The sequence below is a fragment of the Parus major genome, chromosome 23, assembly GCF_001522545.3.
Source record: "Parus major isolate Abel chromosome 23, Parus_major1.1, whole genome shotgun sequence".
In the NCBI taxonomy this organism is placed as follows: domain Eukaryota; kingdom Metazoa; phylum Chordata; class Aves; order Passeriformes; family Paridae; genus Parus; species Parus major.
The window spans coordinates 4421225-4436682 of record NC_031791.1 but is presented as its reverse complement, the minus strand read 5'-3'; the positions used below and the strand labels follow the sequence as shown (position 1 = coordinate 4436682).

The 15458-nt window shown below is 48.7% G+C and overlaps 1 protein-coding gene across 2 annotated transcripts in view; it reads left to right on the top strand.

The window, feature by feature from the left end:
* Window positions 1–2105: 2105 nt before the first annotated feature.
* The window catches only part of LUZP1 (leucine zipper protein 1), a 29999-nt gene continuing 16646 nt past the window's right edge, over window positions 2106–15458 (top strand). The window contains exon 1 of one of the 2 annotated variants that reach the window (XM_015649260.3): window positions 2106–2220. The gene's annotated coding sequence lies outside the window, so the exon portion shown is untranslated. Of the gene's footprint in view, window positions 2221–8186; window positions 8573–15458 lie in introns of those variants that run through there. The other variant, XM_019008883.2, reaches the window with a different exon arrangement.

Below are 15458 nucleotides of genomic sequence, written 5' to 3'. Positions count from 1 at the left end.
GGCTAATTCAGCTCACTAGAGGCAGAGAAGTGCTCGCTCTGAGTTAGTTGTCTGCCAGTTTGATAAACTGAACAAATCCCAGAACTGGTGCAGAAGAAGCAGCACATACACATGGGTAATTTTGGGAGGGACATACAACTGCATGTATCAGCAGCAACAAGATCAACTCAGACACCTCACTTAAACTCACCATACAAACAGAGGGAGTGCAGAATAGCAAGAATACCTGAAGAGTCAGTTCAGAGATTTCACGAACTGGAAGATGACTCAGATAGACATTTTTAATAACCACTGAGAATCTGCTCTTTGTAAATTTAGCTAATCCCTTTTGAATCTCATGCCTCTGGTGTTCATGGCATCCTAGAGCCATCCACTTCTCAGTTTTTCAAGTTGTGCATAAGATGCATGAGTTACTTTTGTTTGTTTAAACCTACTACACCCATATGGATCCTCTGTTGTAAGACACACTGACAGCTTCTGCTGCTTCCCCATATCATTTGTGATTTTATTGTATTTGTCATCTCCCCTTGCCCATCATCTCTGGTCACACCTGCCCACATTATTTACACCCCACTCCCTTGGAACGGTACAGCCTTTCTATCAAGCATTCTGGGGACATCTGAGAAAAAGTTTTCTACCAGTGGTGCTGGCACCCTGCTTTGGGTTTTGGAAACCCTATCCTTCCAGTCCAAGAGATAAGCATTGCAATCATGCCTCAGGCTTTGGCGAGTCCTCATCATGCAACAGTGCAAACAAGAGCAAATGCTCACTAGGGACTGTGAGAGACACTCCTCAGCCTCCTGTGCCACCAGATGCCAGCAGCATTGGCACAGTGAACTGCTGCTGGAGGGAAAGTGTGTGAGGTAAAGTCCTGACCCACCCAGCATGAGTGATGGAGGGAGGTGAGGGGAAACAAACAGAGCTGGTAAAGGAGGAAAAAGTAGCCCCACACCAAGGTGGCAACTGAAGCAGTTGGGATCTGCAGTGTGAGGAAGAGAGTGAATGGAAACCCAGAGAATGACAAATGTCAAATCTCTGGATCCAAGTGAGAGACAACCTGCCTGCTCTGTGTCACGTAGAAGCAGCATGGCTGCAGCTGGTGGTACAGTGCCCGTGGCAACACGACTGCCACTGCCCAGGCTGGTATTTCGAAGAGAAAAGCTTCGTGGTGTGAAGTTAGAGACTTAGACATTTCTGTCCGGGGAAAGGAAATGATGTAGAGGAAAACTAAGGAAGCTCTGGCTGCTCTAAGATAAAGCATATTTTTTTTCTCTTTAATATTTTCATTGGTGGGGACTTAGTACAGTCAATGGAAGCTGCAGACAAAATACAGAGAGGAACAAGCGGAGTGAGGGATGTTACAAGGTGAGGAGGCAGCTCCACTTTTCCTACAGATGTCCCCACGATGGCCAATAGGTTCCGAGTCTGTCACGGAGGCTGGAATTGCCCACCGGCCTCTGACCACGTCTGCTGCGGACTCAGCTGGGCAGGGCACGGCGATGATGCACAGAGCCTCGGGCCACACTCCCCGGTGTCCCTCACCGTGCCACCCGCCCGGTCAGCGGTGCCGGGGCTCTGCTCGCCGCTCAGGTACACCCGGAGCAACTCTTCCCAGCTGCTGGATATCCATTTTCTGGATACTAGAGGTGGAACCAACCACAGCTGGATTGACCACCAAGCCCCAAACTCTCCAAGAGATGGCACTAAAGGGGGGATGCGACGGGAGAGGAAGACAAGACCTCACTGTGCCACCTGGCGCGGGGCTCTGCCCTGCTTTTGCCTGCCCCGACACCGAAGCCCCGAAGCAGTGGCAGCCCCGGGCCGGGGCCGGAGAAGGGGCTGTCCGGCAGGCCCTGGAGCATGAATCCCCCGTGAAAGCAGCCTGGGAAAGGCTGGGTCCGCGACACCCGCTCCTCCCCGCGGCCTTTCGGAAAGTTTCCCTTCCCCGCCCCAAGCGCCCGCCGACCCCCCCCAAAATGGCGGCCGGGCCCTCCCCGCCCTCTCCAGGCCCGGGGGCGGGCGCGGCGGAGCTGCAGGGTGGCCGGGCCGGGCCGCCAGCCCCCGCCCGCTCCCGCTGACGTCAAGCACCGCCCGGTACCGCGTCCCTCCCCTCATTGTCAGCGCCCGCACCCGCCGCCCGAGCCCCGGAGCCCCTCGCGGGCTGCGGCTGCCCAAGCCCGGGCTGGGAGCGAGGGAAGCCTGGCCGCTCCTGCTGCCCAGGTAGGCAGAGGTGGGCGATGAAGGGGCGGAGGGCGGGGGGTGCCGCAGACCGGCGGGGCGGGGAGGAATTTGAGGCATCCGCTTTGTCTTTGACCGCCGCCGCCTTTCCCGTCCCTTCCCGTGCGGGCGAGCGGGTGCCTCAAGGCCGGGCTGCCCGCGGGTGGCGGCGGCGGCGGGGACCCCCCGCGGGAGACCCGGCCCTGAGGCGCCGCCGGGGCCTCGGCTCCCGCTCGGAAATGGAGCCGCCGTTGGGCTCCTTCCGACGGGACCGGAACAGCCGCTTTCCTGAGCGGAGATCGGCCCCGTCCCCGCCCGGGAAGGGCACGGTCGCACCGGTCCTCGCTGTCGCGAGCTGCCCGCAAGGAAGTTCCTAAGCCCGTTGGCTGAGGCTTGGTTGAGATTTTGGAGGTTTCCAGGCGCTTAACGCATTTTTTTTTTTTCTCCCTTGCTGCAGCCACATACTCCCTTTCCTGTTGCTTATTTTTCCTGAATTCCCCCTTCTTTTTCAGCCCGCCCACGTTTATAATATAATTAATAACGTTCTTTTATATACATGCTTTTCTGATGCTCTGAAGTTAATCACTTCAGTCTTCTTTGCTCCCCCGTCGTGAGGGAATTAATTGTTGGAGCATTGTGAAACTTTTCTATGCCTTTTTCGAAAATTTCTGAAACATCCCATTTGGCTTTGTCAGGTGTCCCATATGTGGCGTGTGAAGCCAGTGGCACAGCAGACCTTTACTGGTTGTCCTTGGTGATTGCGCTTTCATTGCAAATCTGCGTTTTTTCCCTCCCCTTCTAATGCTACATCTGAAGCCTTTAAATCAGTTAAACGCAAGTTAAAGTGATGATCCCAACTAATCAGCACATCTGAGTTAGGTGCAGTGGGGTTGGATTTTAATTGGTGCGTAAATTCTGTTGAAATATTCCACAAAAATCGGGGGAAGGAGTGCTCGTCGCTGCCGCGTGTGTTGGGGTTGGTGCTTATCGAGTCTCTCGCCGAGAGCCGCTGGGGTGGGTGAGCGCCTCTCTAAGCCAGCGCCACACTGATGACAGTGGGAAGGGGGATTTTTACAACCTGGATTCGTCTGTGGCATTCCGTGTTTAAGGGGAAAAAATGCAGTAACCACATGCCTACAGCCTCATGGCAGAGGTATGCATCTGCTGACCTGCAGGACATAGGGGGGGTCGTTCCCCAGTGTTACACTCTGTGCGAGTACGGAACCAGCAGCTCTGTGCTCTGGTCAGCTCGTGCAGCCAGTAGCCAGCTGGCATATTTCTGCAGGGACAGCGTGCTCTGTGGCTGGTTTGCATCTGCGGTACTTGCAGAAGTGTAATTCCTCCTTTGTATCGGCTCTGCAGCACTAAGGACTGCATCGGCAGCGCCTGCCAGGCTGACACCCCCACCCTGGGGCTCCAGGAGCCCCGAGGGAGCGATTCTTGTGCAGGGGCCTGGTGTGCAAGACCTCTCCTGGGCATGGGATCCCCTCACCGGCATGGATGCCTGGGGCTGCAGCTCTCTGTAACACTGCAAGGAGGAGGAGGACATGGAGAGCTGATTGCAGTGTTTCTTTTGGATATGTGTCTGAAAGTTCCTGGGGGAAAGAATGAGTTGGGGCAAAGGGAGTGTGGGAGAACAGCACAATTCAAGAGTAGTCAGGTCCCTGTTAACTAAGCCCTGCATCTCCTGATCTAAGTGGTTCAACCCCAGCTTCCTTATAATGCTATGAAATGTATGAAACTCCAGTACAGGCCAGTCTGACTAGTGTTGACTTCCTAAGCAGTAGAAATAAGTTACAAGAACATAGACTTTTCACTAGCCTTCTGGCTGTCTCTGCGTTGGAAATTGCCCAACTGAGAGTAAGCTACTATGAGGCTAGGAATTGTAGGCAAAAATAACTCGTGTTAGAAAAGAGAGCTCTCAAATGTGTCTATTACAAGAAATGGTAATATTTAAAAGCCCAGTATGCCTTGCAATCTAGACCACATTATTTTGTATGTTCAAATGGATGATTACATCTTTGAGCATGACCTTACCCCAGAGTATCATACCCAGGGACTCTGAGGCTGTGTGTGTCCTCCATGAAACCTTTTCTTCCCACCATGGGCTGTAGTTGGTGAGGAACCAGAAGCCTCTTTCCTCATGGAGGCTTTTCAGAAACTATGGTTGGCATTACTGAGCAGAATGACAAAAAAGGACAATTTTGATACAATTGTTACACTAAAATGAAGCATATAATCTCTTCAGGAGGTTGTTTTGATTGGAAGATTCCCACGAGGGTGATGATTTGTAGCAGTAATATGTTTTATACTAACTAGCGTTCTGCAGATCATGGGAGCCCTTAAAACACATTGGAATGGAGAGCCTTTGTTATGATGGTTATGGCATGGTTACATACATCTTCACACATCTAAGGCCTGCTGCACAGACTTTTTGCCTTGGGTGATGGTTGTATTCGCACATGTGAAGTAGAAAGCATGAATGTTTTTAAATGCTTGGTGACAGCTGATGAGCAGGTGTTGCTTACCAGCACTTCCTGCATTCCCAAAGCTGGTGATTGGTTTTGTCCTTCCATATCTTTATTCTCTCTGCTTTCAATGGGTTGAATCTTTGGAGGGCTTTAGTCTTTTAACTTGATCTCCCCTTCCATCCATAGCCACCAAAGGTGTGATTAACCTCCGTGTCTAAGCTCAGCTGTTTGCCAGGGTAACAGGGGCTGGCAGCCTTCTCCTGGTGGTGACTGCAGCCACTCACTTCACACTGTGGGGACAATCACATCTCTGGATTTGAAGGTTTAGAGCTGGTGACAGAATCAGTTTGGTGGAAAACCCACAAACCATTTGCCCTTAACTGTCCAGATTTAGGAGCCTCATAACCACCCTGAGAGGGCATGCCAAGCATGCCATTCCCGTTAAGTCGGTGGGTTTGGGTTGATTCAGCAGCCTGAAAACCAATGTTTTTGAAATGATCAAATATAAAGCGTGGGATTGGATGTCAGCCATCAGAGTGTGGCAATTTAGGCCTTAATGTTTTTGTGTCTCTGGTGGTGTCTTAGGTTTTGGCAGCGATGTTCCCCTGCTGAGGCCCTAATCTTGGCAGATAAGGGGTTGTAAGGATGCCTCAGCCCTGTGTGCTTTAACCCTCACCAGGGTGGAGTAAGATATGCAGGTGCAACACACAGCTTTACCTAAGCGTGACAGCAGCATGCACAGAAGCATGAATGCTGTGCACAGGCAGTTTCTGTTTCCTTCTCTGTAAAAGAAAGCTGAGAATATTTTGGTGCTTTCTTGCAGTAGTTGTGCAGCAAATGAAACATTTGTATTCCTGAACATTTGAATTTCTCATAGAAACACAGTCCAGAAAGGTGAATGCACCGTGTGAGTGATGGGCTGAAAGGAGAGGGGGTATTTAGAAAAAAATGAGGTTTTATGTTCTACTTAGCACTCAGCCTACTCTGCAGCCTTGTCTCTTCTCATAATAAAGCTGCTTAGGATCCAGTCCAATAACCCCAGGAATGAAATGTATCATTTCTTTGCTTAGGATCCACACCAATAACCCCAGGAATGAAATGTATCATTTCTTTGCTTAGGAACAAAGTTGCCAATACACAGGTAAGGTATAAGAGCACATAAACTGGTAAGGTATGAGATGTAAGAACACATGAGCTGGTAAGTTTGTTTCTGTGTGACAGTGACTGGATGAGAGTGACTGCTTGCTCTTGTCAATCTTGTCAAGTTGGAGGTGAGATGGGTTTTCACATCCTCTCCAGTCATGGATCTGGGAAGTGCTCCATCAGTGCAGGTGGGCGCTGTGCCTGGAGGAGGTGGGTTTGCCTCTCCCCTTGTCCTAACCACTTTCTCTTCTGAATGCCCTTTCTAGCCCTACCCCAGGTGACAAAAACTCCCTGTAGCCTTGTTCAGAGAGTTGATCTGGGTGAAAATTAACCATCAGCCTCCCTCCCACTCCCTTTAGCCCTGCCTGATTCCCTGCCTGGCTGCAGGGCTGCTTTACTCTGGCCAAGGAAGGGGAGCACGAGGCTAGAAGGAGGCGGGTGCAGTGCAGGGCCACCTGAAAATGACTATGAAACTTAAGTTTGAGGATCTGGTCCAAAATCTGTGAGGTCACTTGTGCAGTGATGGCATCCCTTGAGCATCTAAGCACTGCTGTCTGTGTTGAGATCTCTGTCACCACCACTCTTTCACAGTGAGTTTGGATGTGTTACCTTTGCAAAGCTCCTGCTCATGCAAGGTGCTGCCCAGGTTTGGGCAGAGGAGTAGAGAAATCATGTTTAGAGGACTTTGGTAGAAAGTTTTCTACATTTATTAAGTCCCAAAATTTTTGGCCCTCTTTGTCAAAGCTTCATTGAATTGAGCAAGCCTCAAACATCCTTCTCACAAAGAAACTTCAGAGTCCTGTCATCTGGCCTCTAGCAGCTGTATTGAACTTGAGCCAGCAAAGTGCACTGCTCTCACGTGTGTAAATACTTTGTGTGAGCTGGAAACTTCCGTATGGCTGCTCCTTGGCCTGCTGCAGCATAATAGCTGTCATCCTGCCCTGCCCTGCCTGTCAGGGGACCAGCTGTCCACAACCCAGCCATCCTCACCATCCTCACCCCCCACCAACCTGCACCATTGGCTGCAGGCACACTAGCCTGGTTCCATGGGCAGATCCTGCTTCTGACAGGTGGGCTCTGGGTGCTCTAGGATGAAGTAATGGGAGATGTGCACTGTCAAGTGTGGATACTTCCTCATCACTCCTCCTTGCTGTCTGCCCTGGTTTGTGAGGAATGTGGTGGTTTTGCTGCTTCCAGTCACAAAGGGGAAAGTGTAGGCTTTAACGATTTTTAATCAGTACTGGGTGGACAAGCCCCTGCATGTAAACATTTATAGTTCTGAATTTACTTAGCTAATTGTTTTTTAAGTCATAGATTAAGTCATAGTTTGACCTGCTGTACTGCCCAGGCCATAGTATCAAACCTTACTTAGTATTGAATTAACTCATTAACTCAGCCGGTTTTGAGGTTTGTGATTTCAACTGGCAAACTTGATGCCTGGAGGGGGGGAGGGGGCGTTGATCTAAATAAGATTTTTTTGCCACAAAAACCCCGTGTTCCATGCTTGGATTTGTGATCGTTTGGCTCAGAAGTAGCAGAACTGATTTCATTCAGAGCCCTTGCAAATAGTGTTGTGGCTGTCCTTGATTGTGCACTGCATGCCTCTGAGAAAGCAGAGCAGCAGGAGATGGGAACCGAGGCTTTCTTAGCCCTGGTAGGGTTCGGCTTTGGTGGTTAATATTACAAAACCACTGGAGCTTGGGGCTCATGTGTCAGGCTATGCAGGAGGAGAGGAAAGCTTCTGTGGCTGTAGGCAGGTGATGTGAGAGGGCTGCCTGACCTGTGTCACGGCACAGCAGCCCTGTGGGGCAGCTGAGGAAGGTGGTTTTTGGTGACACACATCACCTCTGCTCCAGGACAACAGCTCTCCCACTAACTGCTCCCATCTCCCCAAGGGTCCTGGAGCAGGTGACAGCAAGTACGCTGCACTGGAAGTGCAAGTGCCAGGGTAGGTAAAGGTGGTGTGGGAGGGAAGGAGAGAGCATAAGGTCCATGTTCCTACTTCTTGTGTGTTGCAGTGTTGTAATTGACCTCTAGAAACAGTAGCTTCATCCAAAGCTGAAAATGTCTTTCTACATGACTGATCAAGATGAACATAAGCTCAAGCAACTCTTTAATTAGCTCAAGAATATTTCTCTTTACCTTGAATGCTTACTTTTCACCTTTTCCTCTGTTGCTGCGTGCTATGCAGTGCTTGCAGAACGGTAGCTGTGGGTTGTGCAGCAAGGACTCCTGGCAGTGTGGTTCTGGTGTCGTCAGCCCTGCCACCCGTGCTGCATGCCGCACAGCTCTGCACAGATGGGAGTGACAGCTTTTGCTGCAGTGCTGCACCCTTGGTACGTGTTGCAGCAAAATCTGTCAGACTTGGTTTTCGCATTCATTCTCCAAATTGCTTTAATTAAAATTGCTTTTATATGCATTATCTGGCTTTTAAGGTTCAGCACTGGCTTGTGTCTTCCCCACTGGATTGATCTGAAAATCACAGGATATGTTTCCGAGGCTGCAGAGGCTCCAAGGTTGTTCTGATCATCTGATTCCACTGCAGCACTTTCAGCTGCTTGTGCCTTTGAGGTGCCTGTGCCTCACGTGGGAGTGCAGTGGGTTACCTTAAAGGGAAAATCTGATGAAACTTCTTTAAGAACTTGTTGTTACATGTGATATCTTAGTGGAATTTACCGGAACAGAATGGAGATTCCTGACCTAGGATCTGGAACAGAGCTGCAAAAACATTAATTTCTCAGGTAGTGTGAATCATTTGGAAATATGTCTGTATTTACTGGAAAACAATAATTCCTGGATGATAATAAATAACTACTAGTACTGCTTTGTGGTGAGAATTTGAACTTGAAGCAATTGAGAAATCCTAATGAAGTCTCTCACTGTCTGCATCCCATTCTCTATAACTGTTCTACAGAATTGTTTTTAATGTTGCTGAGTGTGACTAATGTCTTTGCATAAAGGTATCCTGTGTAACGTGGGTGTTGATGTTTCTGTGTGAGATTTTGTTGTTAGTATATAGTAAACTGCCTGCATATGCTGTAAAATTCTCTGGATGTTACCTTTTTTGCATTGGGAACAAGAAGCACAGTTTGGAATAGGTCTTTTCCTTTTGTCTGTAACCACCTTCAGAGGTGTGACAGGGATAGCGAGTATCAGCAGTGCTTTGGGAAAGCTGTGAAATTGTGTGTTTGAAGGGACTGCAGGAACAATGCTGCAGTGGAGCACTAGCAGCTGTGGAGGTGGGGAACTCTTTCCCAGCAGTGATGGGAAGATGGGGAGGCTCTCTGGGGTGTAGTCTCTGCAGAGCATAAACCACAAACAGGCTGCTGGTAGAGACCTTGCCTCTGGGTCACCTGCCCCGCATTTTCCCCCTCCAGCAGCAGGAGTGGTAAGCCCCATTTCTCTGGCTGTCTTATGACAGAAATATGCTCCCAAGTCCTTACACACAGATCATCTCCATTCACTTTTCCTCTGCTGCCTACGCTTTGAGCTGATTTGCAGAGCAGGGTGGGTTTTCTCTTTTTTTTTTTTTTTCTTTTTTCTTTTTTTAGTAATCTCTGCCTTGTGTGCCTCTAGTGACTGCTGCAACTGCTGGGGCATGTGGCTGGGAGTTCAGCACAGTCCTTGCTTTGGAGCCCAGCTGTGTGTGAGCTGATGGGGCACAAAGAGCATCTCTCTCTGCAAAAACAAGAATGGCAGCAGCAAGCTGGACAGGCTCAGTAAAGCGTTGGCAACATGGCAGTGACTGCATGGGAGGCAGATCAAGAGAAGGCTGTTCTTTTCTGTTCTGTACTGGTGAGATGGTGTCTGAAGTGTTATGAGATTCAGGTGTTTATTTCACTAGACCAGGTTGCCTAAAGTCCCATCCAACTTGACTTTGGGTACTTCCAGGGATGGGGCATCCACAGCTTCTTTGTGGAACTTGTGCCAGTGACTCACCACCTTCACAGGGAAGAATTTCTTCTTAATATCCAGTCTTAACCTACTCTCTTAGTTTGAAACCAGTGCCCACATCCTGTCACTACAGTGTGTGGTAAAAAGTCTGTCTGTGTCTTTCTTATGAACCTTCTTTATATATTGAAAGGCCACCATAAGGTCTCCCTGGAGTCTTCTCTTTCTCAACTGGATAACCTCATATCTCTCAGCCCTTCCTCACAAAAGTATCACAGCCCTTGGATCTTTTTTTGTGTCTTCTTGTGAACCTGCTGTAGTTTTTCTGAGGACTCCAGAATGCCAGATGTAGTGCCCCAGGTGAGGTTTCATGAGAGCAGTGGGAGAATCACTTCCCTTGACCTACTGGCCATAATTTTTTTGATGCAGCCAAAGCCCACTGTTGGCTTTCTGCTCTGCAAGCACACATTGCTGGGTCATGTCCAACTTTTTGTCCATCAGTACCTCCAAGTCTGTCTCTGCAGGGCTGCTCTCAATCCATTCATCCACCAGTCTGAACTGATGTTGGTTATTGCCCCACTCCAGGTGCAGAAAGTTGCAGCATGGTAAATTCTGACTGAACATAAAGGAAAATAATTTTCTCCCTGAGATTGTTCTGACAAGAAACAGTGCCTGAGAGGTTGAGGCATTTCTGACCCTGGAGATTTTCACAACTTAATGCAGTTCTGAGCAGCCTGCTCCAGCTTTGGACACTAACCCTGTTTGAAATCGGAGCTGGACTGAAGTTAGCTTCATCCCCTTCCTGCTAACTTAGATGAGAGAGAAAATGTGAATTCCCTTTTCTTTCCCTCCTCTGTAGAAAGGAGCAGTCTGGTGGGGTCCTGTCTCAGTACAGCCACGCCAGTGCTTCCTTCCTATGAAACATCCTTCCTTCCTTCAGTCCAGGGAGTACAAGGGGAAAAAGGACACGTAAACAACAATGCAAGTGAGCACAGTTAGACAGCCATGCCCTGAAAAGTCCTGGAGGGGATCCTCTGCTGCCATTTCTGCCTTATGCTCTATTTCTCACTCTCCATTTCTTAAACATGCTGCAAGAAAAGCGTCTGCCCTCCTGGCTCTGATCTTCATTTAGTGTAGGATTCAGATAAATGAATGCTTGGCATTAAGCCTGCAGATTTTGTCATTAGTATCTTGTGTAATGCTTGGAGGAATACCTGTGCTCCAAGAGCAGTAGAATTTGTCTGGCTGTTGTCCATTGGATACCTTGGGTAGCCGGTGGACTTAAAAGCAAATGCAGGCTGCCCTGTAGAACTGCCTTGTTAATACAAGGTATTTCAAGATTGTTGGTTTTCTAAGAGCATGAAATGGAGAATTTGGAACAAAGTTTTCCCATGATAGTAATGAGTTGAGTTGTATCTTTAACCCTTTCATGTCCCATGGGCAAGAGGCTGGTGGGAGATGGAAGAACTTTGAAGTTGGTGTTATTGAGACTTGTCTGTGGAAGAGGTATGGCTCAGGACTTTCCTAATGGAAATCTTGTCCCATGCTTCTGACTCCAGACTCCTACTGAAGGTGGCAGCTGGCTGCTGAGGATGATCTCTCTGGGGTTCAGTGCCCTCCCTAGTCAAAGGAAACACTTTATCCCCAAGTGCTGAGGAGTTTTTCCTCAGGCAAATGGGAAATTACTGTGGCCCATTTTTGGAAAGAAAGAGCAGAAGCCCAGCCAGGTATCCCTTTGCTATCCCGTTCTGCATTAAGGAGAATCCCAACAGTGACTGCTGAGTGGCCCAGCCAGTTACCAGACCTTGGACCTCTGGTTTATGGAGAATATCAGGTGCCCTCGCAGCTCTTCCCAGAGCACAGCATGCCGTGCAGGGCATGCAGCTGGTTTCTGCCTGCTAGCTCAACGAGTTGTCCTCACCTTTATGTCCTGCTTGCCCTGGTCCTGGCACAATGCTGTATGTCTGTGTGTAAAGTGCCTGTTGTCATTTCGAGAGGCCCAGCCTGCAAGTGAGTGTATTCCATCCATAAATTAGTGAAGACTTTCAAGAGGGCAGTTTTCAGTGGCACAGCTGCCCAGTGTCATAACACCATCTTGGCATCTTGTCTTGGAGTCTCCCTATTGTCCATGGAGAGTTAGTTTGGAGGTTAAAGTTCCCAAAGCTACAAGAACACTTCAGCATGTTCCTGTTTGTAAATGTTATTTTATTTACCTTTTTTGTTACCTGAGGGTATTTTCAGCAATAAATTGAACACAAAGACTACTGTTAGGATCTTCCAATCCAGCCAGCTGTCCTCATTGAGCAAATCATATTTAAGAGCGATTTATAAGTTCCTGAATGCCTCCTTTCATTTGACTTCATGCTTGGCAGTGAACAAAAAAGCTGCAGGTTGGGAGTTCAGAGGGGAGAAAAAAAGCTGGTTGTTATAAGGGAGTCCAAGATCACAATTAGTATTTGTGGTACAGCTAGGGGACAGAGTTACCAACTATTTGTATTGGGAGGCCTTGAAGGATCTAGAGATTACTCACGGTGTGTTGGTTAGCCAGCCAGCCTTCGTTTACCTGCGCAGGTGGTTGTGAGACGCTGGGCCCGCGGTCCACCCAGTGCACATGACTCTGGGGAGAAATCAGGCAGGCTTTGGCTGCACTGCCTGTGAGTCAGTGCCTGCGGTGCGTGGGTACCTTGCTAATGGAAGGGCGTCCCACTGCAGCGTCGTGCCTCGTCTTGCCTGCCTGCTCACTGTCCTGGGTGCTTGCTCGCTTCAGCTGCTGCTCCCACAGGGCAACCAAGCGGCTCTGGAAGAGACCCTGAGCTGGTGATGGCACCTTGGTTTGGTGACAGCACCTAGTGCCTTGCTTCAGAGCGTGTAGATTTTGTGAATTGCAGCCAAAAGGTTTGGCTCAAGCTGGAAGTGATGCTGCTGGTGTAACCCAAGCTGGTCAGCCTTTATGCCAGAGGCATTTCTAATGGCTGACAGGTTCCTCCTGGACTTTTCATGATAGGGATGTTAACCCTGCTGTTCCCCAGGCAGCTGAGCTGAGGTATGCTGCTAGTCTCTCCCACATCTCTAACAAATGTTTGTCCGAAAGCTGCAGAGTGGCAGTGAGCTCCAGCATGCGCTTGAGCTGCTGCAGTGCTGCCCCTGCCAGTGTGCCTGCATCAGGCACTGCAGCTCCCCTAACACACAGCCCTCTCACCGGGAGTTTACAGTTCAAATCTAACCCCTGGTTTGCTCCAAGAGCAGCAGCAGTGGCACCTGTAACCTCAATCAGATTCCCTGGCTTCCTCAGGGGCCCTTCCACAAGTCTGAATTGGTACTAATTGCAGGCTTTGTTCAGCCCTTTGCATTTGGGCTGCAAGCACAGGGCAGGCCAGACTGCTGAGCATGCCTGCAGAGGTACTGCTGCCCATCTATCCCAGGGTATGGTCCTAAAAACGTGCCAGCAATTTTATCTGCATCTGCACTAAGCAGGGCAAGTGGTGGATTTGCATGGGTGAGGCTGTGCCAGGTGTTAGCCAGGCCAGGCCAGGCCAAGCATCTCACAGACAAATCAGGGGGAACCCCAATGTGCCCTGAAGAGGGATCCCCCCAGCAAGAGCAACTCTGCAGAGACTTGGGGTGAAACTTCTACTGATTTGGGAGATTTCTGATGGTCATGTTTCTTTCTAGTGGTAGGGATGTTCTGTTTAATGGGACCATTAGCAATGCTAATGATTTCTAAAGCTGACCTACAAGATAGAAGTTAAATCTGGGCTTATGCTTAAATATTGAATTTTATCAGAGTAATTAGTCCTAGATGTCTGCTTAGAATTTTTGAGTTAAAGGGACGTTAATAAAGATTAATGGAAAATTAAAATTTAGACACTGAAATATGAATGATCATTTTTGTTTCATGTCACATTTTATTTCCTTGTGCTGCCATGCCACCAGTCTGGGGGTCTGTGCAGTTCCTGTTGGACCTGCTCAGAACAAAATCCTGTGTGCATGGAGCAGAAGGAAGTGCAGGGCAAGGTGTGTAGAAATGACAAGGCACCTTTCCTGAAATGGAGCTGAAATTGACTGTCTAAGCTGTTCCTAAAAGATTTTCCCTACTACTGCTAAGGAGTGGGGACAATGCAGATCCATGGATCAGTGATCACATCAGTGCTGCCTTACGTTTGTACAGTTCTTGGCATGGCTTGGCCTGGATCTTCCCAGGCATCTTCTGGGGATGGCTCAGAAGTTAGCAAGGTCTGTTATGTTTGGAGGCAGGCAGATTTAAAAGGGCAGGAGTTGTTCTGTGCCAAGTGGCCTTGGCACAGAGGACAGACCTCACATCTGTCAGACTCACATACTGATACATGTGTACCCTAAAGCTCTTTGTGTCACTGATGACAGTGCAGTCTCCAAGAGGCCATTCATCCACCTGGCCTTAACACACTGGGATCAGATGAGCGATTATCTGATAGTGCTGCAGACTTTTTTTTGTCTGTGGGGAATGCCTGAATATTTTTATGTTGAATGCACAGCTCTAGTAGCCTACATTTTGGGTCCACAGGTACCACACACAGGCTGGTTGCCTTCCTGTCTTTCATTTCTGTCCAAGACATCTGGACAGATTGGATGTGGATGGATTGGGAGTGGCAGCAGTCCAGGAGGGGCAGTAGCTATGGCAGCTCCTCAAGCTGCTCCTGTGGCAGCTGTAAGGGAGCTGAAAAGCTTTCCTTTTAGCACTTACAAACTTAATTGAATGAATTCTTCCAAGGAGAAAGTCACAAGAGTAGCCAGTTGTCTGTGCTACAGAGTTCATGAGCTTGTTTTTTTGGGAGGACCTTTGTGACAATCCCAGTTTTTTGCAGGATTTGTAGGGATCTGCATGGAAACCTCTGTGTGGCAGAGCCAATCTTTTAGCCAGAAAAACACAGCAATCCAAGGAGTGTTCCTGCAAAGCTGACTCAGATGTCCTTCTACTCTGCTAGGAGAATGGAATGTGCCCTCTATCAAACAGGATGCAGAGAAACACACAATACTCTGTAATTTTCATGCCAGCAGGGATATGTTTGTAGCCATGTGGCTCTTGGGTATAATGTTAGGAAGAATGTGAAGGTTAGAGCTGCCTACGCCTAATGAGCAAAATTGATTTGAAAAAAAAAAAAAATATTCAGAGATGGTTATGAGTACTTGAAGTTAATCTTATTAAGTGTATTGTACCAGTCAGGCCTTTCCCAGCTCTGTAGATACTGCTGGATGAGAAGTTATGTGGGTTTGTGCTTTTGGGTGTGTAGCCAATTTGCAGTGTGGTACTTGTCAGATGTGCAGTGTTAGTCCTGTTTCACCTGGACAAGTGTTTGTGACAGGACAATGAAGGAGCCCAAGAAGATAACAAGAGCTCTGCTGGATGAGAGCAATGGCTGGAAATGGGTCTCTAGGAAGGAGGGAGAGCAATAGGAGAAGTGTGCAACCATGCAGGTCAAAGGATTTCCCCAACCTGCAAGTTTTGTCTCAAGTGGCCTTGCTGAACTAGAGTGGGTCCCTGTAGGAATGACCTTGAGGGATTTTTCTTCCCAAATGTATCTAATTGCTGCTTTATGAACCCATGAGGGCTTCAAGCTTCCATAACATTGTGCAGCAAGAAGTTCCCTAGTGTACCACTACATACAAGCAGAAGTAGGGCACTGAACAGAGTGAGCCCAACCAGAGATGAGCAGAAGGTAACATCTGGGGCAAGAGAGTGAAAACACCAGCAGGAACTGG